Source organism: Artemia sp. Qi Xiang Cuo, chromosome 15 (genome assembly GCF_049724085.1).
Source record: "Artemia sp. Qi Xiang Cuo chromosome 15, ASM4972408v1, whole genome shotgun sequence".
Classification (NCBI taxonomy): Eukaryota; Metazoa; Arthropoda; class Branchiopoda; order Anostraca; family Artemiidae; genus Artemia; species Artemia sp. Qi Xiang Cuo.
The window spans coordinates 2915028-2933896 of record NC_142808.1 but is presented as its reverse complement, the minus strand read 5'-3'; the positions used below and the strand labels follow the sequence as shown (position 1 = coordinate 2933896).

General features: G+C 36.4%; 1 protein-coding gene and 2 pseudogenes across 1 annotated transcript in view; all 3 read left to right on the top strand.

Moving 5' to 3' along the window:
- Nucleotides 1-2539: 2539 nt before the first annotated feature.
- LOC148943232 (fructose-bisphosphate aldolase pseudogene) lies at nt 2540-2881 on the top strand (annotated as a pseudogene).
- Nucleotides 2882-3314: 433 nt separating this feature from the next.
- On the top strand, nt 3315-3940 carry LOC148943231 (fructose-bisphosphate aldolase pseudogene; annotated as a pseudogene).
- Nucleotides 3941-10540: 6600 nt separating this feature from the next.
- Nucleotides 10541-18869, top strand: part of LOC148943230 (uncharacterized) — a 46367-nt gene continuing 38038 nt past the window's right edge. The window contains exon 1 of the mRNA XM_089101552.1: nt 10541-10599. The gene's annotated coding sequence lies outside the window, so the exon portion shown is untranslated. The remainder of the gene's footprint in view (nt 10600-18869) is intronic.

Below are 18869 nucleotides of genomic sequence, written 5' to 3'. Positions count from 1 at the left end.
GGACATACTTTTTGGAAATGGGTATCCTATGATATTTATTAATAGTGTAATTAATTGTAGACTGAAAAGACAGTCCCGTAAAATTAATGGTAGTTTACCAAGTGAGATGTCTGACAAGCCCTTAAATATAATCTACCTCCCCTATATCCCAAAAATCACTACAAATCTTAAAAAAGTTTGCACAAAAAATAATCTGTATGTAGTATTCACAAATAATTTTAGAATCATAAATTTTCTAAATTCTGGTAAAGATAAAACCCCAGTTACTCGCCAAAGAGGGGTCTATCAAATACCATGCGATTGTGTCAAATATTATATAGGTAGAACACACCAGAATTTAGAAAAGAGCATACAACAGCATAAAGATGATATTGTCAAAGCTTTAAATTCTAATATTTCCACTGTTTCATCTGATTCTGCATTAGGCAGCCATATTTTTGAAAATCCTAACCACAATATACTTTTTGATGAATCCGCCCTTATTAGCAATAACCTAGGCATAAAGCAGGTAGTCCGAGAATCAATTGAAATCAGACTTAAGATTAATAATAATATTTCCTTAAATAGGGACTTGGGGGAATATACACTAAATGCTCTATACGCAAATTTAATAAAAAATGATCTTACAAAATATTTTAAAAAACCGATAGACATTAACACAGAACCGGTTACAAAAAGACCTTTGAGGTTAGCTGCCAAGAAGGCTGGATTAGCAATAAGAACATGTTTTTAATTTATTTTCTTTCATTTCATTGAATCGTCTTGTTTTACCTTACTTTTTATCAGTCCTGGTTGAACTTCGCTGAAGTAATGATGCTAGAACTGTTTTGAAAAAATTTCCACTGTTTTTTTTTTATTTGTCGCAGGTTGTTGTGAGTCTTTTTTCTTTTATATATTTTTGTCTTGCTGAGGACGGCCCTTGGACATAGGGCCGAAATATTCATTCAAATTATCTCCACTGTCTTACAAAAAGATTTCCCTTTTGTTCTTCGTACTTTTGTTGTTTGTGACAGAAGGAGGGAAAACCCAAACTCTTCTCTTTCGAGATTTTTGTTCGTTTCAAGCTAGATTTTCATATTCAGTTTAAGTTTCACTCGTTTTAAGATTTATTTGCTCATTCATATTAGTAAGCATTGTTTGTTTGTTTGCTATTATTGTTTATTTAATTTCTGTTCGTTTTGGATTTCATTTATGCCTTAATAGCAAATTTTGTTCGTTTTAAGCTTAATTTGCATATTCAGCTTAAGCTTTACTCGTTTTTGAAATTTATTTGTTCATACATTATAGTACCTATTGTATTTTTTTTTTTTTTTTTTTGCCATGGTTGTTTATTTAATTTCTGTTCGTTTTGGGTTTCATTTATTCTTTAATAGTAATGTCTGTTTGTTTGAGTTATTGGAAGTTCCCGTTTCTTCTGATCTTAAGGTTAATATGGCCTTTACTTTTCTTTAGAAAACTTCTTTTTCGGAAGGTTCAATTTAAATTAATTATAATAAAAAACGAACTCAGCCCATATCAACTGAAACACTAAAATAAACCATCATGTGCATGGTCATACAACATCCATAGATAGAATATAATATAAAGCATCTGTATAGTTAAAATTGAACGTGGACTTCAGTGTCATTGTTATAGAGTTATATGAAACCCAGTGAAGAACAAACCACGACACACAGTAACTAAAAGTTAATATAATGCAGGCGTCTTTTAAAAAGTTGCTTAGCTAGGGTATGGTGTCATATTTGACTTACTTAGCTTCCTGATTTTCTGAGGCTCATTTCTACTATTCCAACTAAGAAAAATCCACAGGCTTTTTTCTGCTTGTAAATATCTTCTAAAAAATGTGTCTCATTAAAGATTGTCAGGGTTGCAATGTTAGCAGCAACCTAGTAAGAGACGATTATGTCCTATACTAAGAAATAAAATAGCACATAACTTCTAAATAAAGTAGCAGATCGAAACAGAAAGAAAACTATTGGAACCTCCTTGTTTGAAACCCTTATAACGGAAAAGTTCAGTCCCTTCGCTTGAACAGAAAGGAAAATCTGTTGACGTGAAAAACATGGAAAGTGGCTGCAGCCATAATATTTCCACGAAATCAACTTGTTGGACTGTAATGAAAAACTTGAGGGTCATAGCTAACAGGAGAAAAGGTCAAGACCGATAGTCTCAGTGAGAGACAAAGCTGGCATAACCCTTTTTCAGAATTGTATGCAAATGGTATAATTTAACTGGAAGATATATAGTCTATCATCCATCCTACGGCAAAAATAAGCTAGATAGGCATGGAGCAAGAATAATTAAAATTGTCTGTGAGTTCTATGGACCATTTGAAGGCAAGTTGAAGGATTTCAAATAGTCTACGAGTTCTATGGACCATTTGAAGGCAATTTGAACAGGCAATTTGAGACCAGATCAAAGAAATAGAAATGCCATCAGAAGTATATCCCAATTTCTTATGCGAAACTGTTTTTAACATTGACCACTGTGCTTCTGTAACGCTATGGCTCGACAATTATTAAGAAAGCATTATTTTAGAATGACTACTAAGTTTATATATCCATTTATTAAACTTCAAAAGGATTTGAAAAGGATTGCAAATGTTATTGTTGCCCTGGGCAATGTTATTTTAGCTGCAGATGAGTCAACTGGTTCTATTGGCAAACGGCTCCAAGGTATTCATCTTGAAAAAGTGAAAGATAATATAAGAAGATACAGACAGCTTCTCGTTACAACTGATAACACTATTAATAACAATATACCTCGATTAATTCTTTTCCATGAGACTCTATATCAAAAGACTGATGATGAAACGCTTTTTGTGGAACTGCTGAAGAACATGAATATTGGTATTGGTATTAAAGTAGATAAAGGTGTTTGACCTCTATTTGGCTCTTTAGATTACAAAACGACACAATGTCTCTGGTCAATACAAGAAAGATGGTTGGTATATTGTTAAGTGTCGCTGTTTTTTTTTTTGTAATTAGTAGGCATACACCACAGTTTATATAATTATCCAGTATGATCATTCCCTATCTCACCCATTATAAAAACCCGGACCGAGGTGCAAGTGCTCCGAAGAACGTAAAAACATAAGCGGCATTAGATCTTTTCACGGGTAGACAAGTCAGACGCGAAACAATCGGAAATAAGTGGAAACCCGCTATTACGAATAATGCACTTTGTAACCATTTCTCATTGATAGACGCAAAAACACTGATCCATAAGTGAACAAATAAGTGGGAGGAGCTTTTAGTTCGCACCGAGAACGAAGACCAGAAATGATCTGCGATAAACTTACTGGATAATTCTATAAACTGTGGCATACACCATCCTATCAGGTAATTTTTGAAAATGCCAACGTCCTCGCTTGTTATGCTCTAATATGCCAAATTAATAGAATTGTTCCAATTATTGAGCCTGAAGTTCTTCCGAAAGGCGCCCGCAGTCTTATCCAGGTACAAAAAGTCATTGAAACAGTTCTTGCTACAGTTTGCAAGGCACTCAGTGATCATCACGTATTCCTTGAAGGGACTCTGCTCAACCCCAATTTTTTACTGCCAGACAATCGTGTCTGGCTTAGTACTCTTTAACAGATATAGCTAAAGCAACAGTGATTGAACTTCAAAAACTGTAGCCCCTGCGGTTCCAGACATAATTTTTCTTTCTGGTAGTCAGACTGAAGTAGAATTCACTATAAATTTGAACGCCATTAATACTGTTAGCGGCTAAAGAAACAGGGGTCCTCACTATTAACTTTGGCTGTGCCCGCCAAACTTCTGTCCTTATGGCGTGAGAAAGATTTGGCATGGAAGCTGGTCAAGAAGAACTATTGAAGTGGGCTAAGGCAAATAGCTTAGCTTCAATGAGAAAGTACGAAGCAGGTAGTATTCAAAATCTGGCTGAACAAAAATCGAATTTTATTGAGACGCATTGCTAATAAGCCCATATCTGAAACAACGAGAACAAAAAGGTGATATGTTTCTGCAAGCCAGTTTGACTGTATCAATTGAGGAGAAAGTGTGATAAGGCATATGGTTTGAATATAAGGACAACAAACGGATCTATGGCCAGTAAATGAAAACGAAGAGAACCAACAAAAATCAAACGAATATTTCGCCCGTATACAACAAGGCGTCTTCAGTGTAGAGAAAAAAAAGCTAGAAACTAAAACTAAAAAATATAATTAAAGAAAGATATATAAAACTAAAATATACTAACATAAAATATATAATACACAATTACTTACTTTTACAATTGATAGCTATGGCTTATTTTTTTATTATTGACAAATGGCTTAATTTCTATTGGAAAATACGAAGCAGGTAGTATTCAAAATCTGGCTTGACTAAGATTGGATTTTATCGTGACGCGTTCCTATTAAGGCCATGTATGAAACAAGGAGAGCAAAAAGATGATTACTTTAAGCAAACTTGACTGTATTTTTGGACATATTTTATATATAAATTAATATGTAAATGATATATTTTTGTAAGCGAATTTGACTGTACCAATTGAGGCGTATGAAAAATATGGTTTAATCCAACTTTTTAGGATGAAAATAAGATTAAGATGGATATGTGACGTTTGTACTGACGGGAGATAATAGATTGCCGAAAGAAGAGCAGGATAAATCCAAATGGGAAGCATAAGAAAAGATTGAAAGTTAATGGTGGGAGCGGATAAAGAGTGACGCTTTGAATCAACTAGTCTAGAGTACGAGCTTGCTTGGTAGAGTAGGGTAGGATTTGCTAGCAGTAGGCTAGTAATAGTTAGTAGGAGCACTAATCACATTATAGCTTTAGAAAATTAATTAAAAAAAACTTTTTCCACAAAATAAGTTTTTCAAAGAAAAGTAAAGAACTCCATTAAACCAAAAATGAGCAAAATTAAAGCAAATGATCTACCAAGCTTGAAACTACTACGAATCAGCATCGATAAATAAATGAAACCCAAAACGAACAGAAATTGCAATGAATAACTGATTCAAACTAAAAAAAAAAAAAATTAACATGATTAGGGCTAAAAACCCCTATGCCTTCCCAAGGCCAGAACATAATTTGCACTTTACTGAAAAATATAAATGTTTTTGCTTTTATAACTTTAACAAATCAAATAATTTCAACAACAAAGTGAATGTATCTATCATAAATTGGATATTTTATTAACATTATCAAACCAATAAGCTTTTTCAATGAATTATAATCCCATTGCAGCTGTTGGATTTCGCAATATTTGTCAAGGGATTATAGTTCCTGACCTATAATAAAACCTTTGCTTAATCTACTAACCTAGTTCCTGGACATTTATTTATGTTTTGTAAAAGTGGTCTGAGTTTGAAATTTTTCACTGATAATATTGGAGATTAGCCATCAAGCAGTGCGATTTTAAATAAATAGGACGTCTGATATTTAGAGGCATTTACGCTACAATTGAGGTGGGGAAAGAAAAGTAAGCAGAGGGGGGGGGGTGGAGATTTGTTAGCAAGAGCCGTGGTACCCGCTGAACTTGCCCCTTAAATTGCGGGGACAAGGTAGACAGCCTTCAACGCTTCACTTACTTTTCTCGCAAGGTAACCACCAGAAAAATATTGAATATATAATTCAGCCCTTAAATATCTGCCTAGAATTCGATATTATTAATTATCAAAGAAATTGGTGAATGTATTTTGGACTTAATCCAGATTAACGAAATGAAAACCGTGCTGGTATTGAATCCAGTTTTAAACTTTGTTTCTAGATGCATGACAAAGGGTATTAAGACTGATACGTTCGTTAACAAAGGAATAGAGTATTTTGATCATGCCAGTATTATGGAAGCCAAAATACTGCTGTGGACTTACTATGAGGTTGAACTCAGATAAGAAGAACGATTACGCGAATTCAAAAAAAGACTGTGATAACTTGACGGATATCGCTAAAGCCATATGGCGCTGTGCTAAGAACTGTAAAGAGCTTCCGACTTTCGTTATTCTATAATCGGAGTCTGTTCCCACCTGTGGTGACGAAATTGCAGTCTGTATTACAACCAAAGTGAACAAAATGACGAGAAAAATGGACAGTGAGCTGCAACAGTGTCCCTGCAAGTTGAATACTCTGAACAATGGTTTGAAAGTTATTGCTGATTCCAAGAATCAGCCTACAGCCTCCTCGTCAGTACCTAAAACGCCAAATGTGGAAAAACAGCTGTTCTCGGTTGTCGTGAAGAATAAGACTCCTGAGTTAGACGATCCAGGAAAGCGTATGGACTTTATAACAAGCTTGGCACCGGGTGATACAAAATTAGCGGATGCAGTGCTCAGGCAGAAAAATAAGGAATGGCAACTGTCAGTCTCTTCGAGGCAGGCAGCAGAAAAAGTCTCGGCTGCCCTCAAAAGTAACCATAAAATTGACAATCGACTTGTTAATTCCAAGTTCATCGGTATAGTGAAACGTCTCCCCAGCAACGTGACGGAAGACCTTCTGAAAAGTCTGTCAAAAGTCTGTGAAAAAGCAATGAATTGCAGCAATTCGCAAGCGTTTAAAATGTATTACCCCTCTAAAAGTGCATTGTCCACTGCCTTAACAAACCCAATTAAAATTGGTTTTGAACTATTCCGTCTAGAAGAATTCTGCTTTTTGCCTCGAAGGTTTTATCGGTGTCATCATGTGAGACAAATAGCGGCGGACTGTAAGGAAGCTGAAACTTGTAGCCGCTGTGGAGAAACTGGCCACACAAGCTCCCCTGAGAACCCTTGTCAAAATCCTACTCGGTGCCTGAATTGCAATTCGACTAGGCACACATGTTATTACTATGCCTGTCCTGATAACAGAAAATACTTGAAAGATGGATCATGCTCCCAAAATGTGTAGTATTCTGTCTTGGAATATAAATGGGAAAGCACTTGAGAAAACAGTTCTGCTTGATACTATGAGCCTAACAAATGAAGTAGTTTGTATACAAGAGCACCTGCTTTCGGAGGACAATACTAACCTGCTCAAAGTCTCAAGTTCACTCCAGTGCATTATTCGGCCAGCTGAATGTGTGAAATCCAGAGGTCAGCCATCTGGTGGCTTAGCCACTTTGGTTAGAAATTCTCTTCAGGCTGAACTTTTAGCATCAAGTAAACATTTCCTCGCTGTTAAAGTTCGCGATACTGTGATAATAAACGTCTATCTTCTTACTAATTATAGATCTAGCCTCTCGGAAAGCAAGTTCACGGCTGCATGTACTCAGCTAAGCCGTTTCGTGAAGGCTCGAATTCCTTGGAATACAAAAGTTCTATTAATAGGGGACTTCAATTGTGGCCTACTTAATACCGAATCTGAAAGGACTCAAATCGTTATAGGTTCCCTTCCTGATCAGTTAAATGTCGTTGATAAGGACAAAGCTTACACATTTATCAGTGTTGCCAACACCGTCTCTTATCTTGACCATGTGTTAACGAACTTCCCAGTGAGTGACGAAGTAGAAGTTGCAGCTGATGGTTCATACTCTGACCATTTGCCTTTGTCATTGTCAATAACACTGGACTGTCCAAAGTTGTCGGGTCCATGCAAATCCCAATGGAGAGTATACAGTGACTGGAAACAAGTCTCGAATGATCTCTTTGCGGCTACTTCTGACGATATCCTGAGTAAAATAAAAGTTCCCTTCCATCTGCTGCAGAGAGATGCAAACTCGTATTGCAGTGAAAGTGAAATACGTCTGCAGATAAACATGTACTGTGCAGAAATATCGCATGCTCTGAGTTTCGCGGAGAGTGTAGCAGTTCCTGTGAAGCGTATCCGTAATAGATCGCAGGTGAAAGGGTTGTCTAGAAATCAGGATCTAGCGGCGGCTTGTGCGTCGGCGAAGCTATGGCTGAAAGTTTGGCATGATAGCGGGAAGCCACGAAGTGGAATAGTGAACGAGATTCGAATCCATACTAAACAAAAGTTCAATAAAGCGTTAGATGCCCATCGTGCAACCTTCAAAGAAAATTTTGTGCAAAAGCTCAGTAGGAATCCGAACCTTATTTGGTCACTTCGGTCTAAGCCTGAAGAAGCTAAGCCTACGTCTATATATTTCTGCTAATCAATGGAGTGCTTACTTTGAGTCCAAGTTCAAAGCGCCTGATCCAGTTCTGCAGTCTAATTACGAGAATGAGCTGGTTTCTATGCTTACCGATATCTTTGACGATTCTCAGTGTCACCGGTCGTAATTTGCCAGGCCGTTAAAAAGCTGAAAAGGGTATACTCAAAAGGCTGCGATAGTATTTGTGCTCTACATATTTCTTTAGAAGGTTATGTTCTTTACTATCACATTGCCCTTCTCTTTCAGATGATTTTGACACAAGGGATAGTCCCGAGTTGCTTTAGTCTGGGTATGGTTATCCCGATATTAAAGAAGAGGAAGCCAGCCAAACAGCCTTCTTCGTATCGGCCAGTAACGATATCTTCAGTATTTTGTAAACTATTCGAGATTGTTTTGTTTGATGAGATTTATGATAAGTGTGACATCCCTCCACACCAGTTTGGTTTTCGAAAAGGCCTCAGGTGCACCCATGTACTTTATATTCTTGCTAACATATTACTTGATGCTCATCTCTCGCGAGAAACTTTGATCTTAGGTCAGTATGATGTCAGGAGAGCTTTTGACTCTAGGATTCATGTCCAGATTTTGGTTGAGCTGTATAAGTGAGGAGTGCGTTCTTCTATTGTAAGGTCACTACGTGATATTTATAGGAACCTCAAGCTTCATGTTCGTTTGCAAGATGGAGAGCTTAGTGGGGAGATATCCGTACATAAGGGAATTAAGCAGGGGGCTATAGCGTCTCCTACTTTGCATAATAACAGTGTTAATGATGCACAACAGGTTATCTCTCCGAGTTATATTTGCAAGCATATTGACTTGTCACTTCCGGGTTTTGTAGATGATCTTTTAAATCTGTCTCGGTTGCTTTCTTCATTAGAGAATAATTTCTCGCGTCTTGAAAAAAGTTATACTGATATTGGTTTGCAGTTTAATTTAAAAAAGTCTGCTGTTTTGTTGTTTATTTGCCCTGAAGATAATGCTATAGTCAGGATGACTGTATAAGTCATCCCAACTAATTGAACAAATCTAGTCTAGAGTTTATCAAAGTTTACATGGGAAAGCCAGTAGGGCCAACTGTATTAGTGTGGAGTGTTAACACAGTCATAACAACGTAAAGTCTCAGGATTTTGTAAAGTTAGCTGCTCTGCTCCTGTTTGAAACTTATTTATCTCTGCTCCTGTAAACTGAATGAATCATCTCAACTGTTTGAACCCTGTTTTGTTTGAACAAATGTAGTCTTGAGTCTATCAAAATGATGTTATTTTACCTTATTCAACTTTTTATTTTCTGTATTAGATGTGTTTACACATTTAATGATTTAAATAGTTGAAGCAGTAATCGTTTCCTAGCAAATAGTGAACTATGGTTCATAGTGGTGAAAAAAACGAAAAAACAGATTTAAAAAGACTGTCCTGTAACAAACATTTGTTACATAAAAAAAGTTATAATTACAAGTAAAAATTTTGAAAAGGGTTTTTAAAGACACTATCTTGTAACATCAATTTTTCTAACAAAGAATTTTGTCATTTCAACTATGAAAATTAGTTTTGCATGCTCAAAAAAAAAAAAAAAAAATTCGGAAACCCCACAGATGAACTGTGGCATTTAAATTTAATGCATATTAGTGAAATTACTATTTTTGGAAATTCTTAACTTCAGGGCTGCAGTCCTTAACTATAGCTTTAACTACAAGTAGCATAACATTTTGCATGGGTAGCACTGATGTGTCGTTTTTGCGTTTTCTTTTGCCATGTGAGATTGTATTGAACCAGTGACCTTTGGAAAAATATCTATTGTCCTTTTTCAGACAACTGCACAGGCTTTTGGATACTCCTTGGCAGACTGATCTGTTGCTATGTGTTTTATTACAGAAGAGATAGCTCACGCACGAGATTCATTCGAAGTATGGCATATTTTTCTTGCACTTGTACATGTAAAGTTGAATAAACTTCGTCACATGTAAAAATTACAAAACAACGATCTATTGAACGCTCAGCAGGCTCAAAGCATCCCAGTGAGCTGTCTCAATTCAAGCTGTCTTAATTTGCTCATAGAGTTTTACTCAAGAATGAGCAAGTGGATAGACCGCAACTAATCAATGTTGGAAGGTTGCGACTGCATGAGCTCAAATGCTGCCTTATCATATTTTGAACAGTTTGTGTCTCTGCTTCAACGGTTTCTGAATTTGCTAGGTGAAACGAGGTGGAATGAGACAAAACGTTCAGTTGTGTCAATATCAATGGCTTCGCTCCTAAAAAGGAAGCTAAATATTGTGGTAATGGTTTGAGAGTATTGTTTAGAGGATCCATCTGTTTTTGATCGTCCGTAAAAAATTCCACGAAAACAAAGAATACTTAACTAGCCCAACTACCAGCAACTTAAGTGTAGGGTTCAAACACACTACATGCTGTCACAAGTTTCACATTAATGCCATCTAGAAACCAGCTTCTAGATGGTTCTCCAAAGCATTTATATTTAAACAAAGAAAATAGGCTACATGCTATATAATAAAGGAAATTCCTGGTGTAAAGGGAAATAATAATGGTAAGAGACTTTTACCCATGGTTCAATGTCTTTTTAGTATTTGGAGAAAAGTATTTTCATTTTATTTCATCAGATGTAAGTAGCTCTAAATATTGGAAATTGTTATGGGCTGGTAGGAACTGATTAAATTTGCTGGTGCACACTCTGAGAACAACTTAGGCACAACATCAAAATCGTCTGAAAAGGGTGAAAATCGTCTGAAAAAACATACATAGATAATAGATTAGCATGGGGCTACTCTGGATTAGGAATACTGCATCTTAATGCAGCCTAAGCTAGGCCTATCCCATCTGTGCCCAAGAGAAAATTCTAGGCTTTACCTTAGGCTAACTTATCTTTGATGTCATCTTTAAGATCCTACAATGTAGCAGCAAGCTTGTCCAGCCTAGATAATGATTTTGCCAAAGTGCTTTGTTAACATTTTTGACACTCTTACTTGCCTGCTTTTTGAACAAACAATGTTTTATCAGAAGGCATTAAGAGTTTTCTAGGACATTTATGGAAGGAGGTTCAGCATAAATTTAGAATTGTGACCCCTGATAAGGAGACATGTTATGAAAACAATTCTTACTTTAAAATATGTAAAATTATACTAGCTTGCTTATTATCCAAGGGGAGAACCTTTATCATCAAGTCTTTTCTCTTTTCCCCTTCTTTTTCCATCTTAAAAGAAAAAAATTACAATTTTTTCCAGGCTCTCAATGCAATCCGTAAATCTTTTGAAATTGCTGCTATAAATGAATGACAAATGCTTTTTTTAATGATAGATAATTGCCACTGCTTTATCTGCATCCTGGTGGATTATTCATCCACTGGGATGAACACTATCTATAATAAACCAATTTTTATAGCAGTAATTTCAAAAAATTTATGCATTGAAGGAGCTTGGCAAAATTGTAATTTTTTTCTTTTAAGTTGGAAGAAAAAGAGAAAAGACTTGATGATAAAGGTTCTACCCTTGGATAATATGAGATTTAGGATCATTATGCATATTTTAAAGTAAGAATTGTTTTCTTAACATGTCTGCTCATCAGGGGACACAATTCTAAATTTATACCAAGGGTTTTGTTGCTCACTATTGTATTTGGCTAGGACTTTCTATTGTATTTGGCTAGGACTTTGGCAAACTTTCACTTAGAAAATTTTTGAACAGTAGGTCTAGGCTATAAACTATTCTTTAATGCAGTTTATTGTTTTATAGCCATATGTGATGCCAGAATTTAGTAAAATTCTAGTCTAGCTACTTTTTGCTACCTTGGAAAGGCGCCAGGCTAGGAAAATGAAACCTTCAGGGATGGGTCTAAAGACTAAAGTTTGTCCTAGGAAGGTATTTTGAAGCACCTACCTCCAATTCTTCTCCCTCTAGAGGGTGTGACCTTTGATGGCCTTTAAAAATTGGTAAATTTGCAGATGACACTATAATTTAGCTAGGATGAAAGTGAAAATATCATTTGATGCCTTTTTTTAATGCTCTTTCATAATTTGATAATTGCTTATGTTGCAAATTGCATCTTGAGCCCTTAAAGAGGCCCCAAAGGTATTTTATATGAATTATGAAAGAACATGAAAAACAATCAAATGATGTTTTCATGATATAATAAAAGTTCAAAATATCTGGTATTTTTTTGTGAATTTCTATACACTGTCTATTAAAAAGGATTTTATCCCTATTTTGAACTTTTATTTTATCATCATGGAAAGGCAGTGTGGTCTCCAGGATTATCTAAATGATGTTTTCACTTTCATCCTAGCTAAATTATGTGGCCCACTGCAAAAGTTACCATGGAATTGACCCGACCCCACCCCCTAATGTGCAAATAAATACCCTGAATTAGAATATATCATGAATTGTTGATGGCAAAGTTTTGAATTGCAAAATTCAGCGCTATTTTTGCCAACAGCATTTGAAAAACTTGAAACATGAGGAAAACAGTTTATATTTGAGTTGCCCAATTAATGATGTTTGAATTGTTATAAATAAGTATTTTTGGAATACATAACTCTTGAACAACTTATTTATAAACTAGTGATATGTTTTTAACAACTTTTCAATAACTTAACTAATGTTGATAACTTCATTGTGTGTTTATAAAAATCAAATACTATCGGGGCCCCTTTAAGGGCTCAAGATGCAATTTGCAACAAAAGTGACTATTGATTTTATGAAAGAGCATTAAAAAAGGCATCAAATGATGTTCTCACTTTTATCCTGGCAAAATTTTAGTGCCTCCTGCACATTTACCTAAAATTCTTTGTGTTATAAAATTAAAACCTTGCAAAATAGATCATCTGCTGAAATAAAGTACAACAAAATTGCTGTCAGCTTCATATCTTTGCTCAATACCAATTTATGAGGTTTCAAGAAAAAGCCCATTGATATGGTTTATAATTCTATTCAAATAACAGGAATTGGATTTTCAGAACTAAAACCAGAGGAAAAGAAACGGATAACTGAAAATTAAGGTAAAATGTTGTTTTGTCAAAATTTCAATAGGCATAGACCTGTCAAGTAGGTAAATTTCTAAGACATATAAATCAGAAGAGGGTTAACATGGAAGCTTCGTAACACCTTCCCTGAGTAAGTTTTTGGTGCTGGATTCATTACTAAAAGTTTCATTTTCCTGTCCTAACCCCTTTCCAAGATAGCAAAAAGTAGCTAAACTAAAGTTTTGCTTTTTTGCAGGCATTCACAAGTTTGGCATTGGAATACCAGCCCTATATTCCAGATCCTCTTTATATTTTGACCACAGGAATTAGGGGCCACAACTCCACATTTCATTGCATGGCCAATACAAGTACAGAAGATAATAAGTTTCAAACAAACTTGATTGAGTAGGACACCAAGGAGACTTAAAAATGGGATTGCAAATGCTGATTGCATGCTTGCATTGCAATTGCTTGCAAGATGGGATTGCATTGCTTGGAAAATGCTAGCAACAACATTGCCAGCATTTTGGTGTAAACCTAGAAAAGGACTTCTAGAGCAGGAAGCATGTTAGGAAAACCATTCATACTTCATAATATGCAGAATAAGCCTAGCTAACACATTTTACATGCAGCCTCACTATACTTTACCCTCATCCTATTACTGTACAAATATATAGCCCAAATTATATATTTCCAATACATTTTACCACCCATCATTTGTTTTTCTGGTTCTTGTTTCATCACAGTTGATTCAATTTACAAGTACATGGGTTGAAACAAAAGAGACACATTGGGAGAACAGATAGGAAATATATAATTTGGACTATATATTTTCACATTTTTAGAGTTATGGGTAAAGTATAGTGAGGCTGCATGCAAAATGTGTTATGTAGGCTTAGTCTGTATATTATGAATTGTATTCTTAACATGTCCCCTCTCTAGGTATATATTGTATTTTGGAACACTGCTCTTTCAGCCTTGGTCTGTTCCTGTTTTATAGCCTATTTATTTGGTTTATGTTCAGTCACACTGACACTGTCAGTGTGACAATACATGAAACTACACTTATGAACATATGCCTGGGCAACCATCATACTTTCTTATGCTAATGCATGGTCTAATATAGATGTTCAACCATGGTTATGAATGTATGTCACATTGCAATTCTTTCTGACAACAACCAGATTTTTATATGTAGAGAGAACCAGGGCAGTTGAAGCCACTGGATGATCATCCAGATTGCAGTTATAGTCACCATTGATTAACTTTTGTGTCATTGCCCTACTGTTCATGCATTTAGAGAGTTCACAAACCATTTAGTATATGCCTAGTTAAGTACCTATATAGAAAGAAACATATTGAAAAAGCAATTATTATTTCAAAATATACCTAACAATTGTAGCTAACACATTTTGCATACAGCCCCACTACCCCCAACCCTACCCCCTCCACCCATAATGTGCAAATATATAGCCTACATTATATATTTCCCATCTGTTCTCCCAATGTGGCACTCTTGTTTCAGCATATGTGCCTGTGTTGTTTCAATTGAGTCAACTGTGACAAAACAAGAAAACAAGTGGCAGTATACATTGGAATATGTATATGTTTGCTCATTGGGGGGGGGGGTTAAAGTATAGCAGGGCTGCATGCAAAGTGTGTTAGCTACAATTATTCTGCATGTTATGAAGTAAGAATAGTTTTCTTTGTTTTCTATAGGTACTATAAACTAGGCACATACTAACCATTTTCCAAATGCTGATCCTTATGATTGGTAGGAAGATATATGTTAGTGATTAAAGTGAAATGTACTTGAATGGCTAGATGGCTGCTGGCAGCATCTAGTAAGACAGCTGAAAGGTCAAATCAGACAAGGTTAGGAAGGTCACTGAATGGTCCCTGGCACAACTGCACCATAGAAGAATATTTCATGGTAGTTAGAAAAATTTACAAGCTCTTTTTAATTACGTCAGTCAAAAAGTGTTCTTGTCGGCTATTTACATGTAATATCAAAAGTCAGGGTAAACATTCTAATCAAACAATACTTTTCAAGCACATTGCCATTTATGTTCCAAAGAAGCATGGTAGCTACTTTTGGCTGAATCTGAATCACTAGATTGTATGAATTAGCAGCAGTTTAAAGCAGCAATGAATTTGAGATATAGCAAATAAAATGGGTGCTTTTGCATTTGAAGCAGTACATAGGCTGAATGTAAGGATTATCACAACTCAATGCTTACCCTCCCTTACCACAATGTTCACAGACCACTGGAGCTGTACATTGGGATGCTATATTGTAAGGAAGTATTTGTTTTTGAAACCTTGGAGGGGGCTCATTCAATTGAAAGTTAAAAGTTCTTGTGCCCTTTTTAAGAGTCAAAAGTGATTGGAGAGCAAGCAGCAAAGATGATGAATGTATTGAAGATGTAAATAGTAGATAGCCAAGGCCTTGGGTTGTTTTCTTGAAAAAGGTTTGAATGAAGATATAAGAAGATAAGTCTGCAAACAAAGACTAGATTATTGTAAGTCAAGATAATGATTGTGGTCAAGCTTGGTTCTGAAACATGACCACTCAGAAGAAGATTTTGTCAGAGGGAGGTTTTTTTTTCAGAGAAATTGTCTATGAACAGTTTTAGATCCCTGATCAAACAATGAGTTGTATCAAAGGCGTGGTTCTATCCCACTACCTAGGGCCGCAATGAAAGAAATATTGAGATAAATAAGGCATGTTTTAGGGATGAAGAAGCAGGTGACCTTTTTGGCCACCCATCTGGGGCCAAAACCAAGTAATAAGAGTTTTTTCTCAAATGGTGGGGGAAGTGGTCATAAGGAAGGACTGAAAGGAAATTGTAAGCTCATGGGAGGGGCCAGACTGAAATTTTGAATAGATTAGGTTGGAGGAATGTGCACAACTGTGTTGACCTGAGACAAATGTATTGACCTGAGGTTCAGCAGTGAGTTATTAGTAATAGTAATCTGAGTAGTAAAAATCTTAGAATATCATCCAATATCCTGTTAATTCTGGTTCTCTTGATTAATTTACCAGCTAAAAGACGAACTTACTAAAGTTTTGTATGCCTATATGGTCTAGGGCTTTATGTAGCCCCATTAAAAGAGCTGGGATGTATTTGTAAGGGTTGCAATTATTATATTTGGAACCATTGAAAGGTGCTGCAAGTGGTATCTTCATCTCTTATCTAGCAAATTAATTGAATAAACTAAACATTTAACCAATCATAGGCAGCGCGCTAGTACTGCCTAAGTAAAGAATGATGTGGGCACAATGTGTTTTTAGTTTGTTTTTTTTCTCCATACCCGGGCACTTCGTATCAAAGGAGTTGTCGTAGAAAGTTCAAAAAGGGCTCATTCGATTGCAAATTGGAGTGGCTCGTGCCCTTTTTGATGGTTGAAAGTGATTGGAGGGCAACTAGCCCCCCCACCCACACCAATAATTCCCCCAAACACACCCAATCAATATTTTGAGATAGTCATTTTGTTCAGCGTAATTGTTTTACACATAGAAAATATGTTCCTGTGAAAGCAGCTCCTTCACTACCCTCGGGGCAAGGGTCTTAAGTTATGCGCTGATGATATATAAGGTTTTAATAGAAGACATTTTCGTTGAGAATTCAAATCGGACTTAGTCGATTTGAAATTCAAAGGGCTAGTGGTCTTTTTAATAGTCGAAAATGATTGGAGGTCAACAAGCCCCCCCCCCCGGCCCATCATTCCCCCCCACCCATCCCATCAAAATTTTGTGATAGCCATTTTGTTCAGTGTAGTTGATTTCCACTTAGAAAATATGTTTTTGAGGAGGACGCACCCCCACAACCCTCGGGGAGATGGTGTTAAGTTATGCCCTGGGGGCATATAAGGTTTTTATAGAAGGCATTGTCGTAGAAACTTCAAAAAAGGCTCATTAGATTGGAAATTCAAAGGGCTAGTGCCCGTTTCAATAGTCTTAAAAAAGTGCCCGTTTAAAGTGATTGGAGGGCAACTAGCCCCTGCCCCATCATTCCCCCCAAACACATCCAATCAAAATTTTGAGATAGCCATTTTGTTTAGCATAGTTGATTTCCAGATGTAAAATATATTTTTGAGGAGGACACTCTCCTACAACCCTCGGGGCAAGGGTTTTAAGTTATGCCCTGGGGGCATATAAGGTTTTTGTATAGAAGGCGTTGTTGTAGAAACTTCCACACCCTTTCCACGCCCACCATTTCCCCAAACACATCCAATCAAAATTTTGACATAGCCATTTTGTTCCATGCAGTTATAGTTCAGGAAATTATACCTTTGAGCAGGACACTCCCCTCACAGTCTTCAGAGCCAGGGTTATAAGTTATGCCCTGTGGGCTTATAAGTTTTTATTGAAATCTTTGTTGTAGAAACTTGAAAAAGGGCTCATTTGATTGGAAATTCAAAGGTCTAGTGCACTTTTTAATAGTCGAAAGTGATTTGAGGGCAACTAGCCCCCCTCTCTCACCCACCTTTTCCTCAAACACATCCAATCAAAATTTTTAGATAGCCATTTTGTTCTGCGTTGTGGATTTTCAGATATAAATTAGGTTTTGAGGAGGACATTCCCCCACAGCCCTCAGGGCAAAGGGTTGTAAGTTATGCCCTGGGGGCATATAAGGTTTTTACTGAACGCGTTGTTGTAGAAACTTCAAAAAGGGCTCATTTGATTGGAAATGGAAACGGCTAGTGCCCTTTTTAATAGTCGAAAGTGATAGGAAGGCAACTAACACCCCTTCTACGCCTACCATTTCCCCAAACATATGCGATCAAAATTTTGAGATAGTCATTTTGTTCCACGCAGTTTAAAGTTCAGGAAATTATACCTTTGAGCAGGACCCCACAGTCTTCAGGGCAAGGGTTATATGTTATGCCCTGGGGGCATATAAGGTTTGTGCTAAATGGCTAGTGCCCTTTTTAATAGTCGAAAGTGATTGGAAGGCAACTAACACCCCTTCTACGCCCACCATTTCCCCAAACAAGTCCAATCAAAATTTTTAGATAGTCATTTTGTTCCACTCAGTTTAAAGTTCAGGAAATTATACCTTTGAGCAGGACCCCACAGTCTTCAGGGCAAGGGTTATATGTTATGCCCTGGGGGCATATAAGGTTTTTATTGAAATCTTTGTCATAGAAACTTAAAAAAAGGCTCATTCGATTGGGAATTCAAAGGTCTATTGCCTTTTTTAATAGTCAAAAGTAATTTGAGGGCAACTAACCCCCCTCTCACACCTGCTTTTTCCCCAAACATATCCAATCAAAATTTTTAGATAGCCATTTTACTAAATGCAGTTGAAAGTTTTGGAAATTAGGTCTTTAAGGATGGCAAAGCAACCCTCTCCCCCCACAACCCTCAGGGCAAGGGTTTTAAGTTATGCGCTGGGAGCATGTAAGGTCCTTATTGGAATTGATGTTGTAAAAACATCCAAAAGGGCTCATTCAGTTGAAAATTGAAAGGGCTATTGCCCTTTTAATAGTCGAAAGTGATTGAAGGGCAACTAACCCCCCTCTTACGCCCACCATTTCCCCAAAAACATCCAATCGAAATTTTGATATGTCCATTTCGTTCAACGTATTCGAAAGTTCTGGAAATTAGGTCTTTTAGGATGATAACCCCATCAGAGTTTTAAGTGCAAGGGTTGTAAGTTATGCCCTGGGGGCATATAAGGTTTATATAGAAAGTTGTTTCAGAAATTTCAAAAGGGGCTCATTTGATTGGAAATTGAAATTGCCCTTTTTAATAGTCGAAAGTGAGTGGAGAGTAATTAACCCCCCTCTTACGCCCTCCATTTCCCAAAACACATTCAATTAAAGTTTAGAGATAG